This window comes from Schistocerca piceifrons, chromosome 4 (genome assembly GCF_021461385.2).
Source record: "Schistocerca piceifrons isolate TAMUIC-IGC-003096 chromosome 4, iqSchPice1.1, whole genome shotgun sequence".
NCBI lineage: Eukaryota > Metazoa > Arthropoda > Insecta > Orthoptera > Acrididae > Schistocerca > Schistocerca piceifrons.
The window spans coordinates 43997137-44010333 of NC_060141.1; positions in this window are offsets into that span (position 1 = coordinate 43997137).

Consider the following 13197-nt stretch of genomic DNA (forward strand, 5'->3'; position numbering starts at 1 on the left):
CATACGACGTCCAGTATTTACGGTCTTGACACCATATTTTACGCTTCTTTGCGTTGTTTGTCGTCACTAATGGTTTCGGTATAGCGGCTCGTCCATGAATATTCACTTGATGGAGTTCTCGGCGGACAGTGTTGATAAATATGGTGTCTCGCAGATGGCTATTGAGCTGTGCAACCACTTTGCTGCCGTAGTTTTGTTTTGTTTAGACACAGTCCGTGTTAGCGTACGACGATCTCTGTCATTTAGTTTTGATTTGCATCCACTGTTACATTTACACGGTGGTGTCTTTCAACGTTTTGTATAGACTGTCATGGCTGTTGCTTTTGAAACATTCAATAAGTTGGCTGTCTTCGTTACTGATATGCTCCAGTTAGTCGGGCCCCCACAATGTGCCCTCCTTGCAACTCTGTTAGGTCTTTCATTACACGTCGACCTCGGCCTCTGAATGCAAGGAAGAAGTGTGCACTACTCGTGAACAACCTCCACTGACACCTAGTCCGTAGTGAAAATGCACAATCCAGCGCGACAAGTGCCTTACCTGCATTGTTAACCGCCAAACACAACCATCCCATTACTACCACTGTTCAAATTACTTTGCCTGTCCCCTGTAAGGTACTCCGGAAACCATCGTATGATCCCTGCTAGAGGGTACCCTGTACCACATTCAGTCATTTCCTCTCCTGTTCCACTCGCAAATGTTGTTGTTGTGGTCCTCAGTCCTGAGACTGGTTTGATGCAGCTCTCCAAGCTACTCTATCCTGTGCAAGCTTCATCATCTCCCAGTACCTACCGCAACCTACATCCTTCTGAATCTGCTTAGTGTATTCATCTCTTGGTCTCCCTCTACGATTTTTACCCTCCACGCTGCCCTCCAATGCTAAATTTGTGATCCCTTGATGCCTCAAAACATGTCCTACCAACCGATCCCTTCTTCTAGTCAAGTTGTGCCACAAACTCCTCCCCAATTCTGTTCAATACCTCCTCATTAGTTATGTGATCTACCCATCTAATCTTCAGCATTCTTCTGCAGCACAACATTTCGAAAGCTTCTATTCTCTTCTTGTCCAAACTATGTATCGTCCATGTTTCACTTCCATACATGGCTACAATCCAAACAAATACTTTCAGAAACGACTTCCTAACACTTAAATCTATACTCGATGCTAACAAATTTCTCTTCTTCTGAAACGCTTTCCTTGCCATTGCCAGTCTACATTTTGTATCCTCTCTACTTCGACCATCATCAATTATTTTGCTCCCCAAATAGCAAAACTCCTTTACTACTTTAAGTGTCTTATTTCCTAATCTGATTCCCTCAGCATCGCCTAACTTAATTCGACGACATTCCATTATCCTCGTTTTGCTTTTGCTGATGTTCATCTTCTATCCTCCTTTCAAGACACTGTCCATTCCGTTCAACTGCTCTTCCAAGTCCTTTGCTGTCTCTGACAGAATTACAATGTCATCGGCGAACCTCAAAGTTTTTTTAATACTCGCAAACAGAGCGAGGGAAAAACGACCATATGCATGTCTCGGTACGAGACATAAGCTCTCTTATTTTCATGGTCCTTACCATAAACGTACGTTGTCGGCAGTAGAACCGTTCTGCAGTCAGCCTCAAATCCCGGTTCTCTAAATTTTCTCAAGAGTGCTCCTCGAAAAGGTCACTTCAGTGATTCCCATTTCCGTTTTCGAAGCATTTCTGTAATATTTTTGTGTTGTTAGAAGTCATCGGTAACAAATTTAACAGCCCACCTCTTAATTGCTTCGATATCTTCCTTTAATCCTACCTGGTGTGGATCCCAAACATACGGACAGTACTCAACAGCGGGTCGCATTAGCGTCCTATATGTGGTCTCATTTACAGGTGAACCACACTTTCGTAAAATTCTCCCAATAAACCGTGGTTCACCATTCGCCTTCACTATTGCAGTCCTTACATGCTCATTTCGCTGTTGCTGGTTTTGCTGAAATTTTTTAGTCAGTATTACCACTCCAAATTGCGTTGGATACATAGAAAGCTCGTTCCCAATAATATTTTAACATTGCTGCAGTATATAATATTATAACAATATAAGGGTCTGTTATGTTAAAAACAGTATTTTCTGCGTGGTACCCTATATAAATTAAGAGGCTACCTAACGGCCTTTACCTATCAAGGTTAAATAAATAGGTAAAGGACATGAAGTATCTCCTAAATAACGTTTGAACCTATACCGTGTATAAATTTACAGCTATGTAATAAGTACCGAGAAACGTAGTATTCGATTTGTGCATGTTGTGTAGGTTAATTACTGTCTTTTGCAACTGCAATGAAAGCCTTATTAAGACCAGTCCCGTTTAACTTTATTTTAAGGCATATTCAATGGTACTGTAACAATACGGTTCCTTTCTCTCAGAGTTGTGTTCTGAACAGTTCACATGCTACGCTTACTTCTATACACAGCTCTAATTCTTATCGTTACTCATTTTGTTGTTTTTGTTTACTTCATTCTTTTTGTTCTTCCAAGTGTATGTTCTTGGTACGTAGCACACTGCACTAAATATTTAATGTTCTGTGTTGATAAGAACTATTGTCCTCTCGCCATTTCGTGTGTTTAGTTTTGGTATTGAGGGTTGCGATCGTTCAAATGGCTCTGAGCACTATGGGACTTAACTTCTGTGGTCATCAGTCCACTAGAACTTAGAACTACTTAAACCTAACTAACCTGAGGACATCACACACATCCATGCCCGAGTCAGGATTCGAGCCTGCGACCGTAGCAGTCGCGCGGTTCCGGACTGAAGAACGTAGAACCGCTCGGTCACAGCGGCCGGCGGTTGCGATCGTCTTTTATTTGTTTTGGTAGTGGTCTAGGGGTAGCGTCTTTGATTCATAATCAAAAACGTCTTCGGTCCCGGGTTCGATCACCGCCAGTGCCTAAATTTTGATAAATAATCAGCATTGGCGGCCGAAGACTTCCGGCATAAGAAGTCAGCCTCATTCTGCCAACGGCCTTGTCGAAGAGGGTGGAGGAGCGGATAGAGATTCTGGGCACTCTCTTGTCCTAGGGGTGGGAAATTGCCCCTTAAGGCGGAAGAATCAGCAGTGATCAACGACATGAGGATGCAGAAGGCAATGGAAACCACTGTATTAATGACACGTAACGTGTATCCACAGGACATGTGGCCTGTAATTGAAGAAGTGTCATGATGATCTCTCCAGTGGCAAAAGATTCCGGAATAGCCCCCCATTCGGATCTCCGGGAGGGGACTGCCAAGGGGGAGGTTACCATGAGAAAAAGATTGAATAATCAACGAAAGCATAACGTTCTACGAGTCGGGGCGTGGAATGTCAGAAGCTTGAACGTGGTAGGGAAACTAGAAAATCTGAAAAGGGAAATGCAAAGGCTCAATCTAGATATAGTAGGGGTCAGTGAAGTGAAGTGCAAGGAAGACAAGGATTTCTGGTCAGATGAGTATCGGGTAATATCAACAGCAGCAGAAAATGGTATAACAGGTGTAGGATTCGTTACGAATAGGAAGGTAGGGCAGAGGGTGTGTTACTGTGAACAGTTCAGTGACCGGGTTGTTCTAATCAGAATCGACAGCAGACCAACACCGACAACGATATTTCAGGTATACATGCCGACGTCGCAAGCTGAAGATGAACGGATAGAGAAAGTGTATGAGGATATTGAAAGGGTAATGCAGTATGTAAAGGGGGACGAAAATCTAATAGTCATGGGCGACTGGAATGCAGTTGTAGGGGAAGGAGTAGAAGAAAAGGTTACAGGAGAATATGGGCTTGGGACAAGAAATGAAAGAGAAGAAAGACTAATTGAGTTCTGTAACAAGTTTCAGCTAGTAATAGCGAATACCCCGTTCAAGAATCACAAGAGGAGGAGGTATACTTGAAAAAGGCCGGGCGATACGGGAAGATTTCAATTAGATTACATCATGGTCAGACAGAGATTCCGAAATCAGATACTGGATTGTAAGGCGTACCCAGGAGGAGATATAGACTCAGCTCACAATGTGATAGTGATGAAGAGTAGGCTGAAGTTCAAGACATTAGTCAGGAAGAACCAATACGCAAAGAAGTGGGATACGGAAGTACTAAGGAATGACGAGATACGTTTGAAGTTCTCTAACGCTGTAGATACAGCAATAAGGAATAGCGCAGTAGGCAGTACAGTTGAAGAGGAATGGACATCTCTAAAAAGGGCCATCACAGAAATTGGGAAGGAAAACATAGGTACAAAGAAGGTAGCTGCGAAGAAACCATGGGTAACAGAAGAAATACTTCAGTTGATTGATGAAAGGAGGGAGTACAAACATATTCCGGGAAAATCAGCTATACAGAAATACAAGTCGCTGAAGAATGAAATAAATAGGAAGTGCAGGGAAGTTAAGACGAAATGGCTGCAGGAAAAATGTGAAGACATCGAAATAAGTATGATTGTCGGTAGGACAGACTCAGCATACAGGAAAGTCAAAACAACCTTTGGTGACATTAAAAACAACGGTGGTAACATTAAGAGTGTAACGGGAATTCCACTGTTAAATGCAGAGGAGAGAGCAGATAGGTGGATAGAATACATTGAAAGCCTCTATGAGGGTGAAGATTTGTCTGATGTGATAGAAGAAGAAACAGGAGTCGATTTAGAAGAGATAGGGGATCCAGTATTAGAATCGGAATTTAAAAGAACTTTGGAGGACTTACGGGCAAATAAGGCAGAAGGGATAGATAACATTCCATCAGAATTTCTAAAATCATTGGGGGAAGTGGCAACAAAACGACTATTCACGTTGGTGTGTAGAATATATGAGTCTGGTGATATACCATCTGACTTCCGGAAGAGCATCAACCACACAATTCCGAAGACGGCAAGAGCTGACAAGTGCGAGAATTATCGCACAATCAGCTTAACAGCTCATGCATCGGAGCTGCTTACAAGAATAATATACAAAAGAATGGAAAAGAAAATTGAGAATGCGCTAGGTGCCGATCAGTTTGGCATTAGGAAAAGTAAAGGGACGAGAGAGGCAGTTCTGACGTTACGGCTAATAATGGAAGCAAGGCTAAAGAAAAATCAAGACACTTTCATAGGATTTGTCTACCTGGAAAAAGCGTTCGACAATATAAAATGGTGTAAGCTGTTCGAGATTCTGAAAAAAAGTAGGGGTAAGCTATAGGGAGAGACGGGTCATATACAATGTGTCAACAACCAAGAGGGAATAATAAGAGTGGACGATCAAGAACGAAGTGCTCGTATTAAGAAGGGTGTAAGACAAGACTGTAGCCTTTCGCCCCTACTCTTCAATCTGTACATCGAGGAAGCAATGATGGAAATAAAAGAAAGGTTCAGGAGTGGAATTAAAATACAAGGTGAAAGGATATGAATGATACGATTCGCTGATGACATTCCTATCCTGAGTGAAAGTGAAGAAGAATTAAATGATCTGCTGAACGGAATGAACAGTCTAATGAGTACACAGTATGGTTTGAGAGTAAATCGGAGAAAGTCGATGGTAATGAGAAGTGGTAGAAACGAGAACATCGAGAAACTTAACATCAGGATTGATGGTCACGAAGTCAATGAAGTTAAGGAATTCTGCTACCTAGGCAGTAAAATAACCAATGACGGACGGAACAAAGAGGACATCAAAAGCAGACTCGCTATGGCAAAAAAGGCATTTCTGGCCAAGAGAAGTGTACTAATATCAAATACCGGCCTTAATTTGAGGAAGAAATTTCTGAGGATGTACGTCTGGAGTACAGCATTGTATGGTAGTGAAACATGGACTGTGGGAAAACCGGAAGAGAAGAGAATCGATGCATTTGAGATGTGGTGCTATAGACGAATGTTGAAAATTAGGTGGACTGTTAACGTAATGAATGAGGAGGTTCTACGCAGAATCGGATGGGAAAGGACATCTGCTAAGACATGAGGCAATGACTTCCATGGTACTAGAGAGAGCTGTAGAGGGCAAAAACTGTAGAGGAAGACAGAAATTGGAATACGTCAAGCAAATAATTGAGGCCGTAGGTTGCAAGTTCTACTCTGAGATGAAGAGATTAGCACAGAAAAGGAATTCGTGGCGGGCCGCATCAAACCAGTCAGTAGACTGATGACCAAAAAAAAAAAAAAAAAAGTTGTGGAAGCGTCTCCTGTCGCTCTGTAAGTGTATACATTTTCCGAGTAGAACATGTCTGTCCTAATGTGTGTGTTTCTGTGAGGGGAACAAACATGTCTTCAGTAATGTGTGTGTAACTTACTGCTTTACAATCGTGCAGCGGTTTATGATCTGGGGTTAGGATACTGACTAGCTTGTGATAGTATTTTATGCTGTCTAGAGAGGCAAGGGGGAAAAACATTTTGTTACGGTGACCACTGGGGATGCTTCAGAATAAACCGAAACATGTCTGGTCTTAATAAGATCGGATCGTAGGGAAATTGGATGCTCATGGAATATCGTCTCAGTTATGTGACTGGATTTGTGATTTCCTGTCAGAGAGGCCACAGTTCGTAGTAACCGACGGAAAGTCATCGAGTAAAACCGAAGTGATTTCTGGCGTTCCCCAAGGGAGTGTTATAGGCACTTTGCTATTCCTTATATATAGAAACGATTTGGGAGACAATCTGAGAAGCCGTCTTCAGTTTTTTGCAGATGACGCTGCCATTTATCAACTAATACAGTCATCAGAAAATGAAAAAAAATTGCAAAACGGTTTAGAAAAGATATCTGAATGGTGCGAAAAGTGGCAGTTGACCCTAAATAACGAAAAGTGTAAGGTCACCCATACCAGTGCTTAAAGGAATTCGTTAAACTTCGGTTACGCGATAAATCAGTCTAATCTAAAAGCCGTGAATTCAGCTAATTACCTAGGTAATACAATTACGAACAACTTAAATTGGAGGGAACACAAAGAAAATGTTGTGGGGAAGGCTAACCAAAGACTGCGTTTTATTTGTAGGACACTTAGAAAATGTGACAGATCTACTAAGGAGACTACTTTATTTATTTATTTTTACTTATTTATTTATTTATTTATTTATTGTTCCGTGGGACCAAATTAAGGAGAAGTCTCCATGATCATGGAACGAGTCAATACATGAAATTATAACACGATATTAGAAACAGATAAAATGAAATATAAAAAATAAAACATATTCAGGTGACAAGTCGTAAATTTAAATAAAGAAAATCAACAATGTAACACTGGAATTTGCTTAATTTTTTATCTCTTCCAGGAGCTCCTCGACAGAATAGAAGCAGTGAGCCATGAGGAAACTCTTCAATTTAGACTTAAGAGTTTGGGCTACTGATAAGATTTTGAGTTCTTGTGGTAGCTTATTGAAACTGGATGCAGCAGAATACTGCACTCCTTTCTGCACAAGAGTCAAGGAAGTGCGGTCCACATGCAGATTGGATTTCTGCCTAGTATTAACTGAGTGAAAGCTGCTAACTCTTGGGAATAGGCTAATATTGCTAACAACAAACGACATTAAAGAAAATATATACTGTGAGGGTAATGTCAGAATTCCCAGACTATTGAATAGGGGTCGACAAGAGGTTCTTGAACGTACACCACATATAGCTCGAACAGCCCGTTTTTGAGCCAAAAATACTCTTTTTGAATCAGAAGAATGACCCCAAAAAATAATACCATACGACATAAGCGTATGAAAATATGCGAAGTAGACTACTTTTCGTGTTGAAGTGTCACTTATTTCAGATACTGTTCTAATGGTAGATAAAGCAGCATTTAGTTTCTGAACAAGATCCTGAACATGGGCTTTCAACAACAGCTTACTATCTATCCGAACACCTAGGAACTTGACCTGTTCCGTATCGCTTATAATATGCCCATTCTGTCTGATCAAAATATCGGTTCTTGTTGAATTGTGAGTTAGAAACTGTAAAAACTGAGTCTTACTGTGATTTAGCATCAAATTATTTTCCACAAGCCACGAACTTATTTCATGAACTACGTTATTTGATACTGTTTCAATATTACACACAAGATGCTTCCTTCACTATCAAGCTGGTGTCATCACCAAACAAATATTTTTGAATCACCTGTAATACTAGAAGGCATATTATTTATATAAATAAGAAACAGCAGTGGCCCCAGCACCGACCCTTGGGGAATGCCCCACTTAACAGTGCCCCATTGGGAATGAACATCACTACCACTCTCAATATTGCGGAGAATTAGCTTCTGCTTTCTGTTCTTAAAGTAAGAGGCGAACCAATTGTAAGCTACTTCCCTTACTCCATAATGGTCCAACTTCTGCAGTAATATTTTGTGGTCAACACAGTCAAAGGCCTTCGTTAAATCAAAGAAAAACACCCAGCGTTCGCAACCTTTTATTTCATCCGTCCAAAACATCACAGAGAAAAGAGAATATAGTATTTTCAGTTGTTAAACCATTTCTAAAACCAAACTGAACATTTGACAGCAAATTACGTGAATTTAAATTCTCCAGTAACCTTGTATATACAACCTTCTCGATAACTTTAGCAAACACAAATAGGTCTATAATTGTCAACATTATTCCTGTCTCCGTTTTTATAAAGTGGCTTCACTACCGAGTACTTTAATCGGTCAGGAAACCGACCACTCCTAAAGGAAAAGTTACAGATATGGCTAAGTACTGGGCTAACATACATAGAATAATACTTCAGTATTCTGCTAGATACCCCGTCATATCCATGAGAGTTCTTGGTCTTTAGTGATTTAATTATTAACTCAATCTCCCTCTTGTCAGTATCATGGTGGAGCATTTCAGGTAACAGTCTCGGAACACTTTTTTCTAAGAGCGCTATATGATTCCCTGTTGGGACTAGGTTTCTATTTAGTTCACCTGCTATATTCAGAAAGTGATTATTAAATACTGAACATATATGCGACTTATCAGTAACACGGACATTCCCACTACGCACTGATTGTATGTCCTCCGCCTGTCTCTGCAGACCAGCCACTTCCTTTACGACTCACCATATGGTTTTAATTTTATCCTGAGACTTAGCTATTCTATCTGCATACCACATACTTTTTGCCTTCCTAATAACATTTTTAAGCACCTTACAATACTGTTTGTAATTGGCTGCTGCATTTAGATTTTGACTGTTTCTAACGTTTTGATATAATTGCCACTTTGTTCTACAAGATATTCTTATCCCTCTAGTCAGCTACCCAGGCTGCCTGTTTGTGCTAGTACCCTGTTTTGAACGTTCTAACGGAAAGCAGCTTTCAAAGAGCATGAGAAAAGTCTTGAGAAAAGCATTATATTTATCGTCTACTGTATCAACGCTATAAACATCTTGCCACTTTTGTTCCTTGATAAAGTTTACAAAGGTCTCTACAGCAACTGGATCAGCTTTCCTAAACAGGTGATGACTATATTTAACACGTGTTGCAGCACAAAAATCTTTTAGAGTTAAAATTTGTGCATCATGATCTGAAAGGCCATTCACCTTTTTGCTAACGGAATGCCCTTCTAGTAATGAGGAATGAACAAAAATGTTGTCTATGGTTGTTCTACTGTTCCCTTGCACTCTCGTTTGAAAGAATACGGTTTGCATAAGATTATATGGATTAAGGAGGTCTATCAGCATCCTCTTCCTTGCACAATCACTTATACAATTAACATTGAAGTCACCACATATACCTAACTTTTTGTATTTCCAATAAAGTGAACCAAGAACCTCCTCTAGCTTTAGCAAAAATGTTGTGAAATCGGAGTCTGGGGATCTATAAATAACAACAGTTAGAAGTTTAGCTCCGTTAAATTTAACCACACCTGCACAACATTCAAACACCTTTTCAGTGCAGTACTTTGAAACATCAATTGACTCAAATGGGATGCCGTTTTTCACATACATGGCTACTACCCCACAGCGCAAAGAGCTCCTCGAAAAGCTGCCACCCAACCTGTATCCTGGTAAAGGAAGCCTCTGAATTATCTCCTTCTCTAAGAAGTGTTCAGATATACCAATAATTTCAGAGTCAACATCTATAAGCAGTTCACTAACTTTATCTCTAATACCTTGTATATTTTGATGAAATATACTAATTCCCCCTTTACTCGGCTACCTACACTACGCTTGTCCGTCCTCTTTTAGAATACTGCTGCGCGGTGTGGGATCCTTACCAGATAGGACTGACGGAGGACATCGGAAAAGTCCAAAGAAAGGCAGCACGTTTTGTATTATCGCGAAATATGGGAGAGAGTATCACAGAAATGATACACAATTTGGGCTGGACATCATTAAAAGAAAGACGTTTTTCGCTGCGACGGAGTCTTCTATCGAGATTCCAGTCATAAACTTTCTCCTCCGAATGCGAAAATATTTTGTTGACACCGACCTACATAGGGAGGAACGATCACCACGATAAAATAAGGGAAACCAGAGCTCGTACGGAAAGATGTAGGTGTTCGTTCTTTCCGTGTAATATACGAGATTGGAATAATAGAGAATTGTGAAGGTGGTTCGATGAACCCTGTGCCAGGCACTTAAATGTGGATGTAGATGTAGATGCAGATGTAATTACAATTGCAAAAGACGGTAACTAACCTATATAACTTACATGTGTCTGCAAATGCGAAAAAAAGAGGCCGAAAAACAAAGAAGATTATTCTGAAGAATTTCTGACATTGTTCCAGTGCACAGTACGAGTCCAGTTCGTCGAATGGTCTCTCCTTCTCATTCCGTTTGTTTCTCTCCCAGTTACGTCTGAAAGACGGACCGGTCCAGTGACGTCACTCTGGCTGCGAGTAAGCCCCCGTGGCACAGCTTTAGCCTCTTGGCCGCTGGAAGGCATGGCAGCGATCCGAATGGCGCGGTCCAGGGAGGGTAGAGGAGCTGCAGGAAGCAGGAAGGTGCGGGCGGACGCGGGACCAGCGGCGCAGCGACCCGCCGCCGCCCCATCCCCCTCCCCTTTCCTCTGCCAAAGCCACCCCAGCCCCGCCCGTGGCTTCGACTTCGCCGCCACCTTGCAGCCCTCTTCGCTTCGCGCGCACTCCTTTGATACAGCGCTGCCCGCCCTCGTAATACGCACGTGAAATACCGTCTCCCGGACAAAGGCAAAAACACCCGCCCCAAAACGTCGTCCGGAAGGACCGAAAAAACAAATGCATTCGTCCTCTTGTAGTTTGCAGAGATCTTCCACTGTAAAAACTGATATTTGTGTTCGTTCCTCCTCGGAGGACTCCGGCAAAATAAAAATAAAACAAACCGGAGACTCCCTTAAAGGGCGTCTGAAAGTTAAAGCGGATGCCCAGCTACGCGAATTGCGGCAAACGCTCGCTTTCCTGTCTCTTTGAACGTGAAGAGAGCATTGCACGTTTACTTTTGCTGCTCTGTAGTACATTCCTAAATCGTAGCATCAACGACGCTCGGAATTTTAACATACTACATCGTCGCTTCTTCCGCCAACGTGTTCCTAGCTTCTCATTTCGTTTGATGGCAACTTTAGTTTCTTTCGATCTTGTGCCAATCATTTCACGTCTGCAGTCCTACTTTCTCTTCAGTCCGTTCACTGATATTTCCGCTGCTAGGTTAACCAATCCTTCAAGCATGATTCCTTATTCGACTAGCCTATCTCTACTTCTGAGTTGTATGCTTAACTATGCCTTTTCTTTCAGATGCGCCATAGTCATGGACATGGTGTCCATACAGTCCATCTATTATTTAAAAAATATTTCTGATGAAGACTTGAGTTTTGTTATAAAACTTTTAGCTGGTCTCAATTTTTTTTCTTTTGTCTTTTTTAGCAGATCTGATTTGGCATGTATTAAATTGACCAGGGGAAAGTTGGTTCAAATGGCTCTGAGCACTATGTGACTTAACATCTGAGGTCATCAGTCCCCTAGAACTTAGAACTACTTAAACCTAACTAACCTAAGGACACCACACACATCCATGCCCGAGGCAGGATTCGAACCTGCGACCGTAGCGGTCGCGCGGTTCCAGACTGAAGCGCCTAGAACCGCTCGGCCACACCGGCCAGCACCAGGGGAAGGCAAAATGTTTTATCTTGCATGCAGAATTCAAATCTAAGGTATCGGTGATGTGAACCCAAGCATGAGACGCCATCACCAGCAAAAACAAGCATAGTGAAGTGGTTTAGTAACTTCAGGGAGGGAGACAGTGTGAGAGACGGTACTCGACGTGGATGCCCCCTGTGTATCAACCAAATGTCAACAGAGTGCAAGCGCCATTTCAGCACTGCGGGCTTTCAAAAATAAGAATGAAATAATGAGATGTAGTGGTCCTCAACTACTCACCCTCAGACTCAGAGTTGAAATGTTAAAAATTTTGGCTCGTTTCGTTGTCTAGAGGCTGGGATACGCAGTTGCCGCATTACAGGCCAAATACTTCTGAGTCTACAGTATACAATATGAATATACACACGAAGTGAAGGTTCCTATCACTCGGCAATTGCGAATTTTGAGTGAATAGACATTTATAAATGAAATACTGCAATTAAATAAAATTAGCAGATACTACCTTAACGACTTTAAATGATGAGTACGACAGCTGAAGTACCTTTTACAATGTCGTTTAATACTGCAAGACGCTTATTGGTGTCGATGGTCCAGCAATTAAATAAAATATAAGTTGAATAACAGGGAAACAATACATTCCTACTTAACGTAATTGGTTATGAACAACAACATAGCTCGCAAGATATTCACTTCTAAACGCACACTACGTCTTCACTGCAGAAGCCACGGAAATCTCACAAGTGCACAAGTTGCCACGAGGAAGTATTTCCATCTCCTGCTACCACGTGCAAAACTGCTCCACTCTCCAAGACTTTCCCGCGGCAGTGGATCCGTCGCGCCGTACTGTCCCTCGCGCCACACTGTTCAGAACTGCCCCTCCATTCACTTCGGTAGTCGCCTCCCTTAGTAACGAGCGCTGTGATTGGCGATAGCTCTCCCCTCATGTCTCCAAGTCAATGCACACTCACAACTATTTTTAAACACATTCGAAATACTGGGTTTACATTTAAATAACTTGAAATTAAATAAATATTCCTATGGCTAGACCATAAACACGCTGTAACACACGTTATTAAATACATAAACAAATTAAGTAAACACATAGCAAAGGAATAGAGCAGCAGTAAGCCAGTAGCCTAATGTCTCTGTGCTTTCTAAAACACAGTAAATAATTGACCAATTTCTTCATGAATAG